Source organism: Panthera onca, chromosome F1 (assembly GCF_046562875.1).
Source record: "Panthera onca isolate mPanOnc1 chromosome F1, mPanOnc1 haplotype 2, whole genome shotgun sequence".
Taxonomy (NCBI): Eukaryota; Metazoa; Chordata; class Mammalia; order Carnivora; family Felidae; genus Panthera; species Panthera onca.
The window spans coordinates 2,776,595-2,796,211 of record NC_138355.1 but is presented as its reverse complement, the minus strand read 5'-3'; the positions used below and the strand labels follow the sequence as shown (position 1 = coordinate 2,796,211).

Sequence of the window (19,617 nt, the reverse complement as noted above, 5' to 3'; positions counted from 1 at the left end):
AGCCTCTTCTCCATCTACCAGACTCTTTCATTGGTGGACACTGGGGAGGAGCAGACAATGGAGTCAAGTCTCCTGTTCTCCCACCTGGGACACACCAGCAGGGATGGAACCAGGGTCATGCCAGACACAAGTACGTTTCCAGGCCCGATCCACCTGGGCCAGGAGGGACGAGTTTTTACTTTTCACCTGCTTCTGGCAGTCACCTGACAGCCAGTCCTTGTCTACACACTGTTGGCCAAGGGTTGTCTGGCTGGAAACACATTCATTCAAAAGGGATCTCATCCCATGTGACCAGGGCAGCTGTAGAACATTCCAGTTGCAGAGGAGGTGAGAGGGGCACAGGCTACAGTGCACAGGGAGCTCAGCAAAGTGGTGGGGGCTGATCTCAGAGTGGAGGTGGTCCTTGCTGTGCTCTTTCCTGGCCCGAGAACATCAATGTGAGAGTTTGTCTGAAAGGTATGGGAACTGTCAGGTCCAAATACTCTCTCTGACCTTCCTTCCATTCATGGGCACAGGAGCCATAGCTCTGGATGGTCACTTCAAGGGCACCGACAGCGTCTCCATCATTGCTTGTCCCCCAGGGGCTCAGCCCTATGCAGCCCATGTTTGGCCCCAATAAACGCCTGCTGTTCACAGCCTTGGGCTGGGAACTCGTTTAGGGGTGGAAAGGTCCCTCCTTAGCTCACCCAGGCCTGTTGGGCCCCACACTATGCTAGCTGTCTGCCCAGGCACTGGTCCAGATCAGAATGAGAAGGGTGGGCTCCTGAAGACAGTGAGGTGCTCCCCCTCTGCCCCGCGGCTCTGATTACATCCAGCATGAGTGTGGGGGTGTCATGCTCTTCACTCTGTTTATAATGTGCCCCTGCTGGGATTCCCCTAAGACCTGGGTGTTGACCTCCCACTCTAAGTGTCCCCAGGGCCTCACGCAGTGGCTGCCACATATGTATGAGCCCAGGCAGAACCTACAAATGAATGATCAGATCAGGCCAGCAAGCTCCTCTGCAGAAACCTCCAGGACTGGGAGGTCACGTCTTCCTCATGTGTACATCCTAAAGCTGTGCTATCCAGGGCAGCAGCCACTTTCCATATAGCCATTAGCCACACTAGCCACATTTCTGGTGCCCAGCAGACGCATGTTTACAACGCAGAACATTTCCACCCTCACAGAGGGTTCTTCTGGGCAGCTGCTCTGAGCCGGGCACAGGGTCTGCTCGTGGAACCCGCCAAACCCTATGTCTGTCTGTAACAGTTGGAATGTCAGGTTGCGTAGGTGGCACCTTCTTGCGCTGGTGAGAGCTATCATGATCCAGTGCAGCTGGGGAAGTACCAGATGAAGGGGGATCCTTTCCCTTGCTTGAAGGTTTGCAACTGTGGTCAATGCCTTGTTGAAGGGCTCTGCCTCTGCCAAGCCCAGGGAAGGTCTGAGGACCCAGAGGAAGGTCAAGTGATGCCAGCTGAGCCAGCATGGCCTCACTTGAGCAGCAACTCCCTTATACCTTATACCTGCTGCTTTGTAGACGTAGAGTGGGAGGTATGAAATCAGAAAGACAAAGCAAGGATGTGCGAAGCCTTGTTTTGTTCTTTTAATATAATAGTAGCGTCTTTTAATAGAATAGATGTGGTCTCCCTCTGGGCTTTGAATGTGCTCTGTCTGTAATCATCTTTTTAAAGTTTTTTTTTTTAAACCAAGTTGGTTAACAGTGTAATAATGGTTTCAGTAATAGAATTTAGTGATTTATCACTTCCATATAACACCCAGTGGTCATCCGCACCAAGTGCCCTCCCTAATGCTCATCACCTATTTAGTACATCCTTCTACCCAACACCCTTCCAACAGTCCTCAGTGTGTGAAGAGTTAATCAAGTCACTTATGGACTGTCTTCATCTCTGTTTTTATCTTATTTTTCCTTCCTTTCTCCTATGTTCATCTATTTTGTTAGATTCCACACATGAGTGAAATCATATGGTATTTGTCTTTCTCTGACTGACATAATTTGCTTACCATAACACATTCTAGTTGCATCCATGTTGTTGCAAAAGGCAAGATTTCATTCTTTCGGATCATGGAATAATATTTGCAAAAGGCAAGATTTAATTGTTTTGGATAATGGAATAATATTTGCAAAAGGCAAAATTTCATTCTTTTGGATCATGGAATAATATTCTATTCTATATAGATAGATAGATAGATAGATAGATAGAGATATCTAAATATAGATAGATATATATATCTATATAGATGTATATATCTATATCTTCCTTATCCATTCATCAGTCACTGGACACCTTGGCTACTTCCATAATTTGGCTATTATTGACAGTGCCACTATAAACACTGGGGTGCATGTGCCCCTTTGAATCAGCACTCCTGTATCCTTTGGATAAATATCTAGTCATGCAATTGCTAGGATGTAGGGTAGCTCTATTTTTAATTTTTTTGCAGACCTCCATACTATTTTCTGGAGTGGCTGCACTAGTTTGCATTCCCATCAACAGGGCAAAAGTGTTCCCCCTTCTCCGCATCCTCGCCAACATCTATTGTTACCTGTGTTGTTAATTTGAGCCATGCTGACAGGTATGAGGTGGTATCTCATTCTGCTTTTGATTTGTATTTCCCTGGTGATGACTGCTGTTGAGCCTCTTTTCATGTGTCTGTTAGCCATCTGGTTGTCTTCTTGGGAAAAACGTCTGTTCATGTCTTTTGACCATTTCTTCCCTGAATTCTTTGTTTTTTGGGTGTTGAGTTTGGTAGTTCTTTACAGATGTTGAAAACTAACCCTTTATCTGATATGTCATTTTCAAATATCTTCTCTGATTCCATCAGTTTTGTTGGTTGTTTCCATTGCCGTGCAGAAGCTTTTTATCTTGATGAGGTCCCAAGAGTTTTGTTTTTGTTTGTTTGTTTTGTTTTGTTTTGCTTTTGTTTCCTTTCTCTCCTGAAACATGTCTATTAAGACATTGCTGTGGCTGAGGTCAAGAGGTTGTTGCCTGTTTTCTCCTCTAGGATTGTTATGGCTTTCTGTCTCACATGTAGGTCTTTCATCCATTTTGAGTTCATTTTTGTGTAAAGTAGGTAAGCGGTCCCATTTCATTCTTCTGCATGTCACTATCCTGTTTTCCCAATACCATTTGCTGAAGATACTGTCTTTTTCCATTGGATATTCTTTCCTCTTTTGTCAAAGATGACTTGGCTATACACTTGTGAGTCCATTTCTGGGTTCTCTATTCTGTTCCATGGATGTATGTATCTGTGTTTATGCCAGTACCATACTCTCTTAGTGATTATAGTTTTGTAACATAGCTTGAGGTCTGGAATTGTGATGCTTCCAGGTTTGGTTTTCTTTTTCAACATCACTTGAATTATTCGGGGTCTTCTCCGGTTCCATACATATTTTGGAATTGTTTGCTCTAGCTCTGTGGAGAATGCTAATGTTATTTGATAGAGATTGCATTGAGGCTGTAGATTGCTTTGGGGAGTATCAACGTTTGAACAGTATTTTTTCTTCCAATCCATGAGCGTGGAATGTCATTCTAATTCTTTGTGTCTTCTTCAATTTCTTCATCAGCTCTCAATACTTTTTATCGTACAGATCTTTTACCGCCTTGGATACATTTATTCCTATGTATCTTATGGTTTGGGATACAATTTTTAATGGGATAGATTCCTTAATTTCTCTTCCGTCTGCTTCATTATTGGTGTATAGAATGCAATTGATTTCTGTAAAGTGGTTTCATATCCTGTGACTTTGCTGAATTCATGTAACAGTTCTAGCAGTTGTTTGGTGGAGTCTTTTTGTTTTTAAATTTGAAATTTATTGTGAAATTGGTTACCATACAACACCCAGTGCTCATCCCAAAAGGTGCCCTCCTCAAAGCCCATCACCCACTTTCCCCTCCCTCCCACACTCCATCAACTCTCCGTTTATCCTCAGTTTTAAAGAGTCTCTTATGGTTTGACTCCCTCCCTTTTTTTTCCTTCCCCTCCCCCATAGTCTTCTGTTACGTTTCTCAGGATCCCCATAAGAGTAAAACATATGGTATCTGTCTTTCTCTGGATACCTTATTTCACTTAGCATAACACTCTCCAGTTCCATCCACGTTGCTACAAAAGGTCATATTTAATTCTTTCTCATTGCCAAGTAGTATTCCACTGTGTATATAAACCACAGTTTCTTTATCCATTCATCAGTTGGTGGACATTTACGCTCTTTCCATAATTTGACTATTGTTGAAAGTGCTGCTATAAACGATGGGGTACAAGTGCCCCTATGCATCAGTACTCCTGTATCCCTTGGGTAAATTCCTAGGAGTGTTATTCCTGGGTCATAGTGTAGATCTATCTTTACGTTTTTGAGGAACCTCCACACTGTTTTCCAGAGTGGCTGCACCAGTTTGCATTCCCACCAACAGTGCAAGAGGATTCCCATTTCCCCGCATCCTCTCCAGCATCTATAGTCTCTGGATCTGTTCACTTTAGCCACTCTGACTGTCGTGAGGTGATATCTCAGTGTGGATTTGATTTGTATTTCCCTGATGAGGAGTGACATTGAGTATCTTTTCATGTGCCTGTTGGCCATCTGGATGTCTTTCGAAAACTGTCTATTCATGTCTTCTGCCCATTTCTTCACTGGAGGACGTGTTTTTTGGTGTGGAGTTTGGTAAGTTCTTTATAGATCTTGGAAACTAGCCCTTTGCAAATATCTTTTCCATTTCATCGGTTGCCTTTTAGTTTTGTTGAATGTTTCCTTTGCAGTGTAGAAGTTTTTCATCTTGATGAGGTCCCAATAGTTCATTTGTGCTTTTAATTCCCTTGCCTTTGGAGATGTGTCAAGGAAGAAATTGCTGCAGCTGAGTTCAGAGCGGTTTTTTTCTGCTTTCTCCTCTAGGGTTTTGATGGTTTCCTGTCTTACATTCAGGTCCTTTATCCATTGTGAGTTTATTTTTGTGAATGGTGTAAGACAGTTCTCTTGTTTCATTCTTCTGCATGTTGCTGTCCAGTTCTCCCAGCACCATTTGTTAAAGAGACTGTCTTTTTTCCATTGGATATTCTTTCCTGCTTTGTCAAAGATGAGTTGGCCATACGTTTGTGGGTCCAATTCTGGAGTCTCTATTTATTCCATCGGTCTATGTGTCTGTTTTTGTGCCAATACCATACTGTGTTGATGATTACAGTTTTGTAGTAGAGGCTAAAGTCTGGGATTGTGATGCCTCCTGCTTTGGTTTTCTTCTTCAATATTACTTTGGCTATTTGATGTCTTGTGTGTTTCCATACAAATTTTAGGATTGCTTGTCCTAGCTTGGAGAAGAAAGCTGGTGCAATTTTGATTGGAATTGCTTTGAATATGTAGATTGCTTTGGATAGTATTGACATTTTAACAATTTTATTCTTCCAATCCATGAGCATGGAATGTTTTTCCATTTCTTTGTATCGTCTTCAATTTCCTTCATAAGCTTTGTATAGTTTTCAGCATACAGATCTTTCACATCTTTGGTTAGGTTAATTCCTAGGTATTTTATGATTCTTGGTGCCATTGTGAATGAGATCAGTCACTTTATTTGTCTTTCTGTTGCTTCATTATTAGTGTATAACAATGCAACTGATTTCTGCACATTGATTTTCTATCCTACGACTTTGCTGAATTCATGTGTCAGTTCTAGCAGACTTTTCGTGGAGTCTGTTGGGTTTTCCATGTAGAATATCATGTCATCTGCAAAAAGAGAAAGCTTGACTTCATCTTTGCCAATTTGGATGCCTTTGATTTCCTTTTGTTGTCTGATTGCTGATACTAGCACTTCCAACATTATGTTAAACAACAGCAGTGAGAGTGGACATCCCTGTGGTATTTCCGATCTCGGGGAAAACTCTCAGTTTTTCCCCATTGAGGATGATATTAGCTGTGGGCTTTTCATAAATGGCTTTTATGATGTTTAAGTATGTTCCTTCTGTCCCCGACTTTATCGAGGTTTTTTTATTAAGAAAGGATGGTGAATTTTTTCAAATGCTTTTTCTGCGTTGATTGACAGGATCATATGGTTCGTATCTTTTCTTTTATTAATGTGATGTATCCCATTGATTGATTTGCAAATGTTGAACCAGCCCTGCAGCCCAGGAATGAATCCCACTTGATCATGGTGAATAATTATTTTTAAATGCTGTTGAATTCGATTTGCTAGTATCTTGTTGAGAATTTTTGCATCCATATTCATCAGGGATATTGGCTTGTAGTTCTCTTTGTTTGCTGTGTCTCTGTCTGGTTTGGGAATCAAAGTGATGCTGGCTTCACAGAATGAGTCTGGGAGCCTTCCATCCCTTTCTATATTTTGGGACAGCTTGAGAAGGAGAGGTATTATCTCTGCTTTAAATGTCTGATAGAATTCCCCAAGGGAAGCCATCTGGTCCTGGACTCTTATTTGTTGGGAGATTTTTGATACTGATCCAGTTTCTTCACTGGTTATGGGTCTGTTCAAGTTTTCTATTTCTTCCTGTTTGAGTTTTGGAAGTGTGTGGGTGCTTAGGAATTTGTCCATTTCTTCCATGTTGTCCTGTTTGTTGGCCTATAATTTTTCATAGTATTCCCTGATAATTGCTTGTATTTCTGAAGGATTGGTTGCTGTTCGCTTAGATTCCACCCACATCTGCCTAATTTACCCCAATAACCACCAGAAGACTAGCAGAACAGACTCTCTGGAGCCAAGCATAGACGAGAGGCCCACAGAAGAGGTTAGGAAGGGTGGAGAGGTGGTGCGTGCTACACGGACTGGCGGGAGGGAGCCAGGGCGATGGAGGGACAGCCAGCCCACCCGGCAAGGCAGAGCCCCCGAGTCTGCCTTGCAAAAGCGGAGGGGCTGGATGGAGTGTGTTGTGACAGCCAGTGGGACTTAACATCTGGAATGTCGTAAGTCAACAGCTGTGCTCGGAGAGTGGGAGGGAGAGTTGTTGAGCGCTGGACAACAGAGCTCAGCTTGGCGGGGAACAAAGGCGCTGGAAGTGCCGTCTCCCTCGCCCATTCCCCAGACAAAATCCCAAAGGGAGCCAGTTCCTGTCATGGAACTTGCTTGCACCCTGCAAACACCCAACGCTGTGTTTATGCAGATCCATCCCTCCGACAGGTCTACCTCCCTCCCATTGCTATTAGGCCCCTCCAAAGCGGCCACTGAAGGCAAAGTGAGCTGAGCCTGCCCCTCCCGCCCCTGTGCACTTTGCAGATCCACCCCAGCTAATACACCAGATCCCATCAAAGCAGCACCACCAGCCTGGCAGTGTGCAAGTAGCCCAGAAAGAGGCCACACCACTCCATAGTGAGTCCTGCTCCTGGGAGAGGGGTAGATAAGGTACACACCAGTCTGACTGTGGCTTCAGTGGTGGGCTGGGGGCAGACATCAGGTCTGACTGCGGCCCCACCCACCAACTCAAGTTACTCCAGACAGCACAGAGGAAGAACCCTGCAGTTCCGTGCCACTCCAGCGACTATCCAAAATGATGAAACGGAGGAATTCTCCTCAAGGAGAACTCCCGGAGATTCTCCCAGAGGAAACTCCAGGAAGTAGCGACAGCTAATGAACTGATCAAAAACGATGTAATCAATATAGCAGAAAATGAGTTCAAAATAATAGTCATAAAATTAATCGCTGGGCTTGACAAAAGTATAGAGGACAGCAGAGAATCTATTACTACAGAGATCAAGGGACTAAGAAACAGTCAGGAGGAGCTAAAAAATGCTATAAATGAGCTGCAAAATAAAATGGAGGAGACCACAGCTCGGATTGAAGAGGCAGAGGAGAGAATAGGTGAATTAGAAGATAAAATTATGGAAAAAGAAGGTGACAAAAAGAGAGATAAAGAAACATAGCCACTTTGAAATGGTCTTACCGCTCTGCTTCCTTGAAGAATTCTTACTTCTTTCATAATTCTTCCTGAGAAGGACACGAAGTTGGAGTCAAATTTCAAATCCCAGTGTTGGAGTTCCTTTTGTGCACTCTTATTTCTGAAAGTTAAAATTTCCACAAATCAATCCAAACAAAATAAGCAAAGGCAATGATCCACTTATAAAATTCTCCTCTAATCTAAAGATGTCTTCTATTGTCCTCTGTGCTGACATGGTACAAAGAAGGTCCCTGGTACCCTGAAATCATGATGTCTTTGCTCTCACATTTGCGCAGGGTCTTAGGATCTTTGTATATAATTCTCCCCCTCCAGACTTCCCCTAACTTTGTACTGACAGACAAAAAATAGAGTTGTTTCCTCCAAGATATCGTTTTCGTCCCAACTGTCACATTTTAGTTCGAGAATCTGTGATGTCAGGGGTTCTACACAGTCTCCGCTTCAGGACACACACACACACACACACACACAGAAAAATAACACTTACTTTTGTACAATATTCATGCATCTTCGTAATTCTGGATCCAACCTTGTATGCATAGCCAAGTCTCTCATCACTCTGTAGTCTTTACGAATTTCACCTGTTAGACCTTTACAAAAACAAAAACAAAAAAGTTTAGAAAAGATATAGCTAAAGAAGCAAGAATAGATTTACACGAGAGAAGCCTTGACCACTGTACCTGCAAGAGGGAGAACCAGCAGAGAGAATGCAGCTCTGGGCCATATGGAGTATTATGAAAAGCCAGTACTTCTACATCCTAACACCTGGGGCTTAAAAGGGGTGGACTTATCTGAAGACTGCATAAATCTGTAGTACCTGTCAGGTAGCATAGCTCAGGAACCAGCATTATAGGCTCATGGGGCGTGTCCTGTTGGCTCTTTTTCCATTTCCTTTGTTGACCAAAAGTGGCTGAGTGAGGTCAGTGACTACTAGACCATGTCGCTGCTCAACAGAAACAAGAAAGAACAATGCTGTAACTATCAGTGAAGCCTCAGCGAAGTCACAGAAATATGTACAGAAGTTCATTTTGGCGTCACCAACAGAGGCCTGGGGGTGTGCTGGTGATACGGTTTCCTCAAGTTTAAGAACACATTAAAGATTCTCTTAATATTCTCTTAGACGTCCCGCAGATGGCCTCTTTTTTTCTCTGTCAACACACGTAGCCAAGGAGAGCGGGATGCTCACAGACATTATATTGGGGGTCATTGTACAATCCTTTCATTACATATATGTAAGCATATGACATACTCTTAGGATCTGTATTTCTCACTACAGCACTGTCTTAAAGATTCCTCAAACATACTTGAGAACTTTCAACACGATTCCCAGACGAAGGGGTGAGCAACAAACCCAGTCAACTTTTTAGAGTTGCAATTCCACATCTATTCCCAACATGTCTCCTGCATCATTTCCCCTAAACTCTCAGTCCCTGCTTCCAGGAGGAAGAGATATTTGCCAAGACATCCTACCCCTGGGATGCAATTTCCGTGCCACAAACTGCCTTTACTCTCCAACACACAGCAATGGTTCTTCATAGATCCTTCCATGCCAATCAGCAATGTCCTCATCAGTAAGAATTTAGCCACATGAATTCTGGTATTATATGCCTGCTAAACATCCCGAGAACTTCAAAGGAGTTCCTACCCGAGACAAAACTTCAAATCCAGTGCTCATGGCTCTTTTTCTCTTAAGCTGAACTATTAGTTTTACTTCTTATGATCTCATTGCAGACTATACATGGTTTTTTTTTCACTCTTAGAGTGGTCTTTAGTTATTTGAAAGAGAGCTGGGATTCACCCCCATTTTCCTGGTTCTAGAGTCTGAAGGCCCAAGCTTGTGCAGGTATCTACTGTGTGTAGAATCATGGCATCCTTTTAGGGCCTCATCTATCAAAACCTTGGGACGAGCTATTCTTCCTGTCAAAAACTTTGGGAAACACACCTCTTATTTCCCATAGCTGCCATGCAACATCCTAGAAGGATCTCCTCCTCCAACATCAACCTCTGCACCTAAACAGGAGTTCTATGGTTCTTCTTTGCAGCATTATGAAATCTTTTTTGAAGGCCAGGATTGTACCTTCTTTATAAGGGCTCATCGATCGATTCCAGGATTTTTCTAGATCTCATGACAACAGGACAACTAAATTGCCATCGGTCATTAGACTGAGTTCCCACCAGGGCATCCCAAGATGACCCAAATCATTTCAAATATTTCAGCCCATCTGTTTTTTTTTTTTTTTCTCAAACCTGCTGAAACCACAGTCTTAGGTTTCTTTTACATCCAAGGCTCCTGCCTATCAACTCGTGCCAAGAAGGTAGTTTGTCTTCATGTGACAAATCCTCCTAATTATTCCCAAACCCGCTGCTCTGTGATGCCAGCATGTGTGAATTTACTACAACCTATATATATTTCAACTTTTATGTGCTAGTCATGGTATAAGACAGGAGAGGTATTTACAAGGAGCAAAACCAACATTGTCATGCCCTGGTGGAACTCTGTCTACAGAGAGGGGAGAGATTCATAAAATAACCACTCAAATACAGAATTCCGAATTGGGATAGATGCTATGAAATGCAAGAGCACAACAGAACAGGGGGACCCCACAGAGGCCTGAGGTTGCAGGTTGGTGTGGGGGTGGGGTGGATGTACTCTGGATACCCAGCATGGCTCTTCTCAATCAATGACATTTGAGGTCAAATTTGGAGAATGAACAAGCAAATATCAGCCAGGTATCTCCATCTACCACCTCCATCAGAGCCTAAGTCAACCCCAAAGTCCCCAATCTTCTCACACCGACTCCCCCGTTGTAGTAAATGACTCTGGCATCCACTCACTTCCTACCTCTCCCACCCTAATTCCGGTCACCATTATCATTGACCTAAAGTGACTTAGCCACCTCCTCACTGATGTCTCTGCCTCCCTTTTTACCCACATACAGCCCATTCCTTGTAATTAGACACATATCTGTAAAATAAAATATATCACTTCATCCATCTGTATAACTTCTGACAATATCTGATTTGCCTCAGTGGACAGAACTTTATACAACGTGGCCCCCACTTCATCCTCTGATTTCATATCCTACAACCCAAGGATGTCCTCCCCGCAACCATGGGCACTTCTTCACAGAATAATCTAGCCTTGTTTGGGATCTGGATACATCTTGCCCATCTGGAAAGTGGGGTCTTTTCTCTTCTCGCTCATTTGCACACAGCTTGCTCCTTTCAGACATTCACATACCAGCTTCTCAGAGCTTTCCATCACCACCTACTTTGAACCACCAGACACTGTCCATAATACCTCTCAATTTTAATTATCTGGATATATCCCTCATAATCCTTAGAATAGTCTTCTTGTCTGCTGTCTCTCTTCCTGCCATAAGGATTCAAGTTCCTTAAGAACAGACAACTCAGTGGTCTTACCAATGTATACCCAAGATGTGTAAAGGGCACTCATTAAGTGCTTTTTTGGATTGAATGAACAAGAACTAAGTATGAAGCACAAGTGAGGAAAATGTAATAGCACCATCCCCTTGAAGGAATGCCAGAGGGCTGTGTAGCCTTGGTGGTTCCAAGTAGCCATGGTTTGGATTCCAGTATAAAAATACAAGCTGTTTAAACAAAAAATTATAAGTTCTTTCCATTTGCTACGGATATCTGTAATTCCTTTCTCTCATCTGCCAAAGCTAGAAAACTAATCTCATCAACTAGTGTATATTTGTGCACCAAGCTAAGTTTACTTATGTCTTTGTGAACAGAGATTGAGGAATCCATGAGTTCTGAGATTCGGCACACAGCTGACATCTTTCCAGATTGTAATTGGTCATTTGTTTCTTCTTTTCAAACCAAATTCTATAGGGCTCAAAGTTCTATATAAGGAAAGTGTTCACACATGAAGTCTTGCCATATTCTATTTTCTACCCAATGATCCATCAACATGTTTCAAACTACCATAGCCTCCTCTTAGGCCCACGAGAGAGGCCATATTGGAGCCATTCTAATCATGTGACATTACCTTATATATGAGGCACTCGAATGCATGGATAATAGATCTGTCAAGTTACAATACCACTAAGGAGAAATTTTATAATAGATTATATATATGTTATAGGTTAATAGATGATGTTATATTATTATAATCTAACATATAGGACTCTATATCGCACATGTATTTTTATGAGACATATATTTGACTACATAATGAGAACAAAATGAGATTTAAATACACTGAAAGACAGGAGATTTCCTACTTCCTTGTAGTAGTCTATAAAGGTGATTTCCTCACCACCTGATTTCTTAAACGTACTTCAGGGAGTCTCCTCCCAATTAATAGCATCCACTCGATAGGTTCTATTGTTATACCTGTGGAATGGTCACAACATATAGTATTATTCCTAACCTATTTATGGCATGGGATCATGTAAGAAGTGAGAAGCTTTAAATCCTACAAGAAATTTCAGGATATATCCACTTTAGTAAATTCATATGACAAATAATTCACCTATGTAAGGGTACAGTCCAATGGTTTGAGTGTATTCACAGAGTTGTAAATCCTATACATTTGCCTACCCACCCTATTTCACATGAATTGAATGATACAGTATGTGACCTTTCCTGACAGCCTTCTTCCACTTAGTGTACTATTTTTCAAGGTTTATCAATGCTGTAGCATGTATTGGTATTTCATTCCTTTTTGTTGCCAAATGACACTCTATTTTATGGATATACATTTTTATTTTTCTATTTATCAGTTGATGTACATTTGAGTTGTTAACACCTTTGAGCTATTATGAATAATGAGGTTATGGACATTCATGTATCAATTCTGGTACACACAGGTTTTCATTTCTCTTGGGTATAAAACTAGGAATAGATTACTGGCTCATATGGTGACACTATATTTAGCATATTGAGAAAGGGCCATCCTGTTTTCCAAAGAGACCACACCATTTTTACTTCTACCAGCAGTATTTGACGGGTGGTTCCAACTTTTTCACATCCTTGCCAAACTTAATCTCTGCCTTTTCAAATTTAGCCATCATATAAGAAGTGGCATTTCACTGTGGTTTGACTTTGCATTTCCCTGGTGGGCAATAATACTGAGTATCTTTTCATGTGATTATTGGCCATTTGTATATTTTCTTTGGAGGCCTGTCTATTCAGATCCTTTGCCCATTTTTTGAAAGTTGGGTTGAATAAATAAGTAAAAGTTAGGTTCTCTTTTAATTATTGACTTGACAACATTTCTTACATATGTAGATGCAAGTTGTTTCAGAGATATGTGATTTCAAATGTTCTCTCATTCTGTTCCTTTTTTTTCTTTCTTTTTTTTAAACTTTAAAATTTTTTAATGTGTATTTATTTTTGAGACACAGAGAGACAGAGCATGAACGGGGGAGGGACAGAGAGAGAGGAAGACACAGAATCTGAAGCAGGCTTCAGGCCCCGAGCCGTCAGCCCAGAGCCTGACGCGGGGCTCGAACTCACCGACTGCGAGATCATGACCTGAGTTGAAGTTGGACGCATAACCGGCTGAGCCACGCAGGTGCCCACCTTTTTTTTTACTTTAAAGAAAGAAAGTTTTAAAGTTGGTGAAGTCCAATTTATGTTTTCCTTCTGTCATCCTTTCTCTGTTGACATTTTATTTTATAAAGTTTTGTCTAACCCAAAGTCAAGAAAATTTACTCCTAGATTTGCTTCTAGGAATTTTATAGAGTTTTAACACTTACATTTAGGTCTATTTTTAGTTAATTTTGGGGATAAATTGGAGTTAATTTTGTATCTTCTGTGAGGAACGGCCAGGTGGATATCCAGTGGTCCCAGCAATATTTGAGGAAACGAGTATTCCTTCCCCAAGAAAGCGGTCTTGAAACTCTTGCTGAAAAAAAAAAATCAATGGACTATAAATGTGAGGGCTAACTCCAGGATTCTCAATTGTATTCCATTGATTTTTAGGTCTATCTTCATACCAGTATCCCACTGTCCTGATTCTTAGAGCTTTGTAGTAAATTTTGAAATTGGAAAGCAAGAATAAAGTTGAGGACTCTTAAGATGATGCTGGCAAAGCAGCATTACATCCACGCTCTTCAGCTTAAAATGTCTGGTCTAGAAGAAGGTTAAAAGTAAAACACTTCCGTCAAGTGGACATTTGCTAATGGATGATAATTAAGCCCTGATTTTTAAAAATAGACACAAAGCAAGAGAAAAGAAATTTGGAAGGAGCATATTCTGTTACATGTGAGAGAGGGTTCAGAGCAGGTGACTGGATCAACATCAGGAATCACAAGAACAGCAAAATCTACAACTGAAACTTATCTTTCTCTCACGCTGTATAGCCAGATGAGAAAAGTGTGGATGGATTCTCACCATTCCCATGCTATTTCTGCCTCTGACCTTTAACGTTTATTGATTCGAAAACTATAGGACCATCTCTTATGGGGGGAAAAAGTTCTCAAAGTGGTTGGATAGGTTTTAAATAGCAGACTCACAGGACACCTGGGTGGCTCAGTTGGTCAAGTGTCCGACTTCAGCTCAGGTCATGATCTCATGGTTCGTGGGTTCGAGCCCCACATCAGACTCTGTGCTGACAGTGCAGAGCCTGGAACCTACTTCGGATTCTGTGTCTCCCTCTCTGTCTCACTCTCTCTGCCCCTCCCCCACACTCTCTCAGCTTCTCTCTCTAAAAAAAAATAATAAACATTAAAAAAGTTAATAAACACAGATGTAAAAACAATTGATCCAACTAATTCTTTAAAATTTCCATAGCATCTTTCCTTTGGGATTTGTTATCAACATGCATTATTAGATCATAAGCAGTTTGCAATCGGAGCAGTTTGTGGTTCACATCAGCACAGAGGGTAATGTTGGTTTCATACTCAAGATTAGAACCACTATATCCAGGCCAGATTACCAGCCCGCAAACAGAAGGCATTAGATGTAAGGGTCAAAGTCCAAGCTCCGAACAAAGAAGCAAGCGTCCCAGGGTTGGAACTTGGGGTCTAAAATTGGTGCTTAGGAGTCAAGCAGTTTCAATTTCTTATTTTTAGTAAGAACTGATCTTTTGAAGGACCTTTCCAATAGAGATTTACCTGATGTGCTAGTTATAACTCTTACACTCTCTTTGTTAAACCATATTGTTACCACCCACAGGCTCACACACCCATAGCCACACACATACGTATGTATGTATGTGAGAATATATAGGATATAGGTGTATAAATTATAAACATATACACAAAATATACACATACATACATGTAGCTATAATTACTATGATTGAAAGTATTTAAGAGAAATTTATTATCCAAGTTTTAGAAGATTTAGACTTCTTATGAGGTTTATATAACTACTGAATACCTCAAGGTTTATGCTTATCACTCTAGGATTGTAAGAGTGAATCTTTTCACTTCGTTTCAAATTTACATGAAATTCTAACTGAATCGTTCATGGCCAGTGGGTACCACTGAAAAGACCATCACTTATAAATCCTACTGCTTCAAATGAGAGTCACTTTCTCAAAAGCTTCTATGGTCAGGTCTGTAGAATGTGAAACTTTCCACTGTGTACTTATGATTGAGGAACTCCGTGGCCTCATTCTCTTTGTAATAGTTGCGACCAACTTGCTTCAAATCCATCATCTTCAAAATTCTAGAAATTGGAAGAATGGATTTCGTGGAAACAGCAGTGAATATTATTAAGCATTTACTAACAAACACGGAGATACACTGGGGGAAAGAAATCGATCAGTGACCTTGTCTTACAAACGATTAACAGGAAGTGCCTGATACAACAAGTAACTGACATTGTAAGGTAGATATTAAGGCCCCTTGAACCTCCATTTTTCCCTCCTTTACATAATCTACAACAAAGGGTCATGGGAAGGTCATCAGAAGGTCCTTCATCCCCAGAAATGAACTGAAACCTCTTTTGCAGACTATGTGCCTCCAATTTTCATTTTCACTATTTGTGCAACACCATAAGTGTAGAACACAAAACAAATGTAGGGGTGCCTGCTTGGCTGAGTCGGTTAAGCACCAGACTTTGGCTCAGGGCATGTTCTTCCACTGAGGGCTCAAGCCCCACACTGGGCTCTGTGCTGACAGCTCAGTGCCTGGATCCTGCTTCAGATTCTGTGTCTCCCTCTCTTTGCCCCTCCCCTGCTTGTGCTCTCTCTCTTACAAAAAGAAACAAACATTTAGAAAAGAAAACAAATGCACACTTACTCCAGGGAGAAAGAGGCATCACTGTGCACAGTTGACATCTGCCCCTCCCTAGACGGGGAGCAGACATGGGATGTGGGGGTAGGCAGGAAGAACAATGTCAACAATAAGCCACAGAACTCAAGCACATCTAGGTGAGATTCAAGTGCCGATGCATCTCAAAGACCACTTGCCCTCCCAGAACATGAGGAGACATCGAGAACACAAATTCTAGGACCAAACAGCTATGTACAGTGCCACTGACACACTAACATGCAACCAAATCTCAAGGAAATGAAATCTCAAAAACACACTTGCTAGAGAGTATGTTGTAATAACGTAAGCAGTCCAGTGAGGTGGGTTTGAGTTCACTGAAGAATTCAGTGATGACCTTCACAATCTTGTTGCCCCACCAGCTGACCAGTTCTGTTTTCTGAGGTAAAGAAAAAACAAAAAGGTCTAGTGCTCCTTCCAAGGAGAGTATGCTCAGTACTGGACCACAAAGCAACAGGTCACTTGGGTGTCTGGCAGGAGCAATCTTAACCTCCAGAGAAACATGCAGGTAGAAAATACGATTTAGGAGACCCAAATGAGGGTCCGAATCAAATATTTACAATGATTTTTTTTTTAGCTTAAACAAGCTCCTGTAAATTATGCACTTGGTAAATAAATATAGAAGTTTATTGAAGTGGGGTGTCTGGGTGGTTCAGTCAGTTAAATTTCTGACTTCAGCTCAGATCATGATCTCACATTTTATGGGCTCTAGCCCTATATCGGGCTTTGTGCTGACAGCTCAGAGCCTGGAGCCACCTTCAGATTCTGTGTCTCCCTCTCTCTCTGCCTCTCCCCTGCTCACACTCTGCCTGTCTCTCTCTCTCTTTCTCTTTCTCTCTCTCTTTCAAAAATAAACGTTTTAAAAAATATTTTTTAAGGTTTATTGAAGAGGGTCAGCTAGGTGGCTCAGTCAGTTAAGCCTCTGACACTTGATTTCAGCTCAGGTTATGATCTCATGGTTCAGGGGTTTGAGCCCCACTTCAAGCTCTGTGCTGTGTCAAACCTGCTTAAGATTCTTTCTCTCTGCCCCTCCCCCAATTGCTCGCTCTCAAAAATATTAAATTAAGGAAAAGAAATGGAATATTAAGTCCTTCCAGTTCTCTGTGTGTGTGTGTGTGTGTGTGTGTGAAGTTTTGGAACAAGAAATAAAAACTTTTTCAATACTTCATCAGCATTTGAGCCCTATTTGCCATTGGAAAGGTAAAAAATATATATTTTGTTCTTAAATTCATTTTAACCACCAAAATGAGGCATGAGGGAACATCAGTGATAGGCAAACATGGCATGTGGATTTTGTTACAAATCCTATGGGCAAGAGATCTTCGAGAGGTGTCCATGAACCATTGTATGATTTTGGTATATTTGCTATAATACAGGGAGAATGTGAGAGAAAGAAAGAACAAAAGTCAAGAAAATGTCCACTAACAGGAGTGCCTGCATGGCTCAGTTGGTTAAGTGCCCAACTCTTGACTTCAGCTCAGGTCATGATCTTGTGGTTTGTGGGTTCAAGCCCTGTGGCCCTGCACAATCAGTGCAGAGCCTGCTTGGGATTCTCTCTCCCTTTCTCTCTGCTCCTCCCCTACATGTGCTTTCTTTCTCTCAAAATAAGTGAATAAACTTAAAGAAAAAGAAAATGTCCAATCACATTACTTACCCTGCTTTTGTAGTTTATGAGGCAGTAATAAAGAGTTCCCATCAAATATAGGACACTCTCCAATTACATGTTTATGCTGGCAAAGCAAATCTGTACGAACCTTTCCATCTTCAATCTCTGGCATGTAATCAATGTTGTACTTATACGTGAGGAGTTCAGGGCGAGAGGTCACTCTGAAATGGTTGGTGAATAGCTTCACCACTCTACCTTGCATTCCTGCAAAAACCAAGGCACATGTCAATAATGAAACAAGTTGACCAATCGCTCCCAAAACAATGGAGACACCACGATCTTGAGAGCTTAAGCTAGGTCAAACCAAGACATGAACAAGTAACGAACACTTATACACACCTGATGCCCAGAATATGTACCGTTCTTTCAGAGGAATCCTCACACAAACATACATTTTGAGTTAAAATAGGAGATTAAAATATTAACAATAACAAGAGATCAAAAGAAATCCTTTGGAACACAAAGCTTCCAAAAGGGGAGGGCGAGTGGGGAGCCACTGTTTGTAATAGTGTTTAGCATAAGAAAAAAAAAAAGGCTCAGCACAACCAAAGAACTGGGTCATTTGATTTTAGTTGATATAAAAGGAAAAGAAAACTGAAGAGTACATCCAAGGTCCCTAAAATAAGTCTCTATTTCTGCAAAGGTGGAGGTTATTACAACATGAGGGGGTGGGAAGGTACCTCCACTCAGTGATGGGGTGAAGCTCTAAGATTCTCAAACACGAACCTCAGAACAAGATCAACACGAACAATTCCATAACGCTAGGTTGTTAAAGGCCAGCACACCTGTTGTGGAGTCTTTCACATGTTCCAAGTACCATCGGATATTCACCACCTGGTCTTGAAAAATGGCTCCAAGACCGCTTTTCCCCTTCAGCGACAGTGCCTGCAATCCAGCCCCCAGCTGAAGTTCCTCTGCACAGAAAGAAATGCAAAAACCATGAATTTTATATGATAAAAAACAAATGGAAACATAAACAAAGGACAATCTTAAGTACAACTTAAGTTGAGGTAGTTGGAGGTAGAAAAGAGGGTTGTTAAAGGATCCAAACAACAGTAGTTCAGTAATGGATCACCAGAAAAGGTGATTGTTACCCAGAAGCCTTTCTCAACAAGACCCCATTCCATGTCAGCAGCTACCCTAGCACCGCATTCATTGCTGCTATGGTGTTTGCCTCCTTTCATCCGGTATTTGTTCAGAGTGCAAGCTTCTTCAAATCAGAAACTTTGTCCTTTCTCTACCTTCTTTATTGGCTAATCACCTGGTACCAGAGTGCCCTCTAGTGGGCATCAGAAAATGCTGAGTAAATAAGCAGTGCTTTAAAAAAAAAAAAATGCATGAGAGGTGTTTGAGTGGCCTCAGTGGATGAACCTGAGGACTCTTGGTTTCAGCTCAGGTCATTCACAGTTGCTGAATTCGAGCCCTGCATCAGAGCTCTGTGCTGACAGCATGAAGTCTGCTTGGGATTCTCTCTCTGCCCCTCCCCTGCTCTTGCTCTCTCGGTCTCTCTACATAAACAAACTCTCTCTGCCCCTCCCCTGCTCTTGCTCTCTCGGTCTCTCTACATAAACAAACTGAAAACAAAATTTATCAAAAGCCAGTTTCGTGATTTTTTTTTAAAAACAACTGATCGATTTTTTTTACAGCAACTGGGAAAGGCTCTCATGTTATTTTTATCACATTGTAATATTCATCTAATTTAACTATTTTACAAGGTGAATATTTGAGCACAGTGCAAGGCAATCTTTCACATATTATGAAAGAAACCTCCATAAATGGGTAATACAGTCCATGCCTTGGGTTGCACAAACTGGTTT

General features: G+C 41.5%; 2 long non-coding RNA genes across 2 annotated transcripts in view; one reads left to right on the top strand and one right to left on the bottom strand.

Moving 5' to 3' along the window:
• Window positions 1-19,617, top strand: part of LOC145713334 (uncharacterized) — a 485,335-nt gene that overhangs the window by 8,747 nt on the left and 456,971 nt on the right. The window lies entirely within an intron of this gene.
• On the bottom strand, window positions 12,140-18,692 carry LOC144614822 (uncharacterized). Its single transcript, XR_013553035.2, has 3 exons — window positions 18,586-18,692; window positions 17,789-18,004; window positions 12,140-12,244 (listed from the first exon to the last, which is right to left on the bottom strand). It is a non-coding gene; the product is annotated as an uncharacterized LOC144614822 (long non-coding RNA).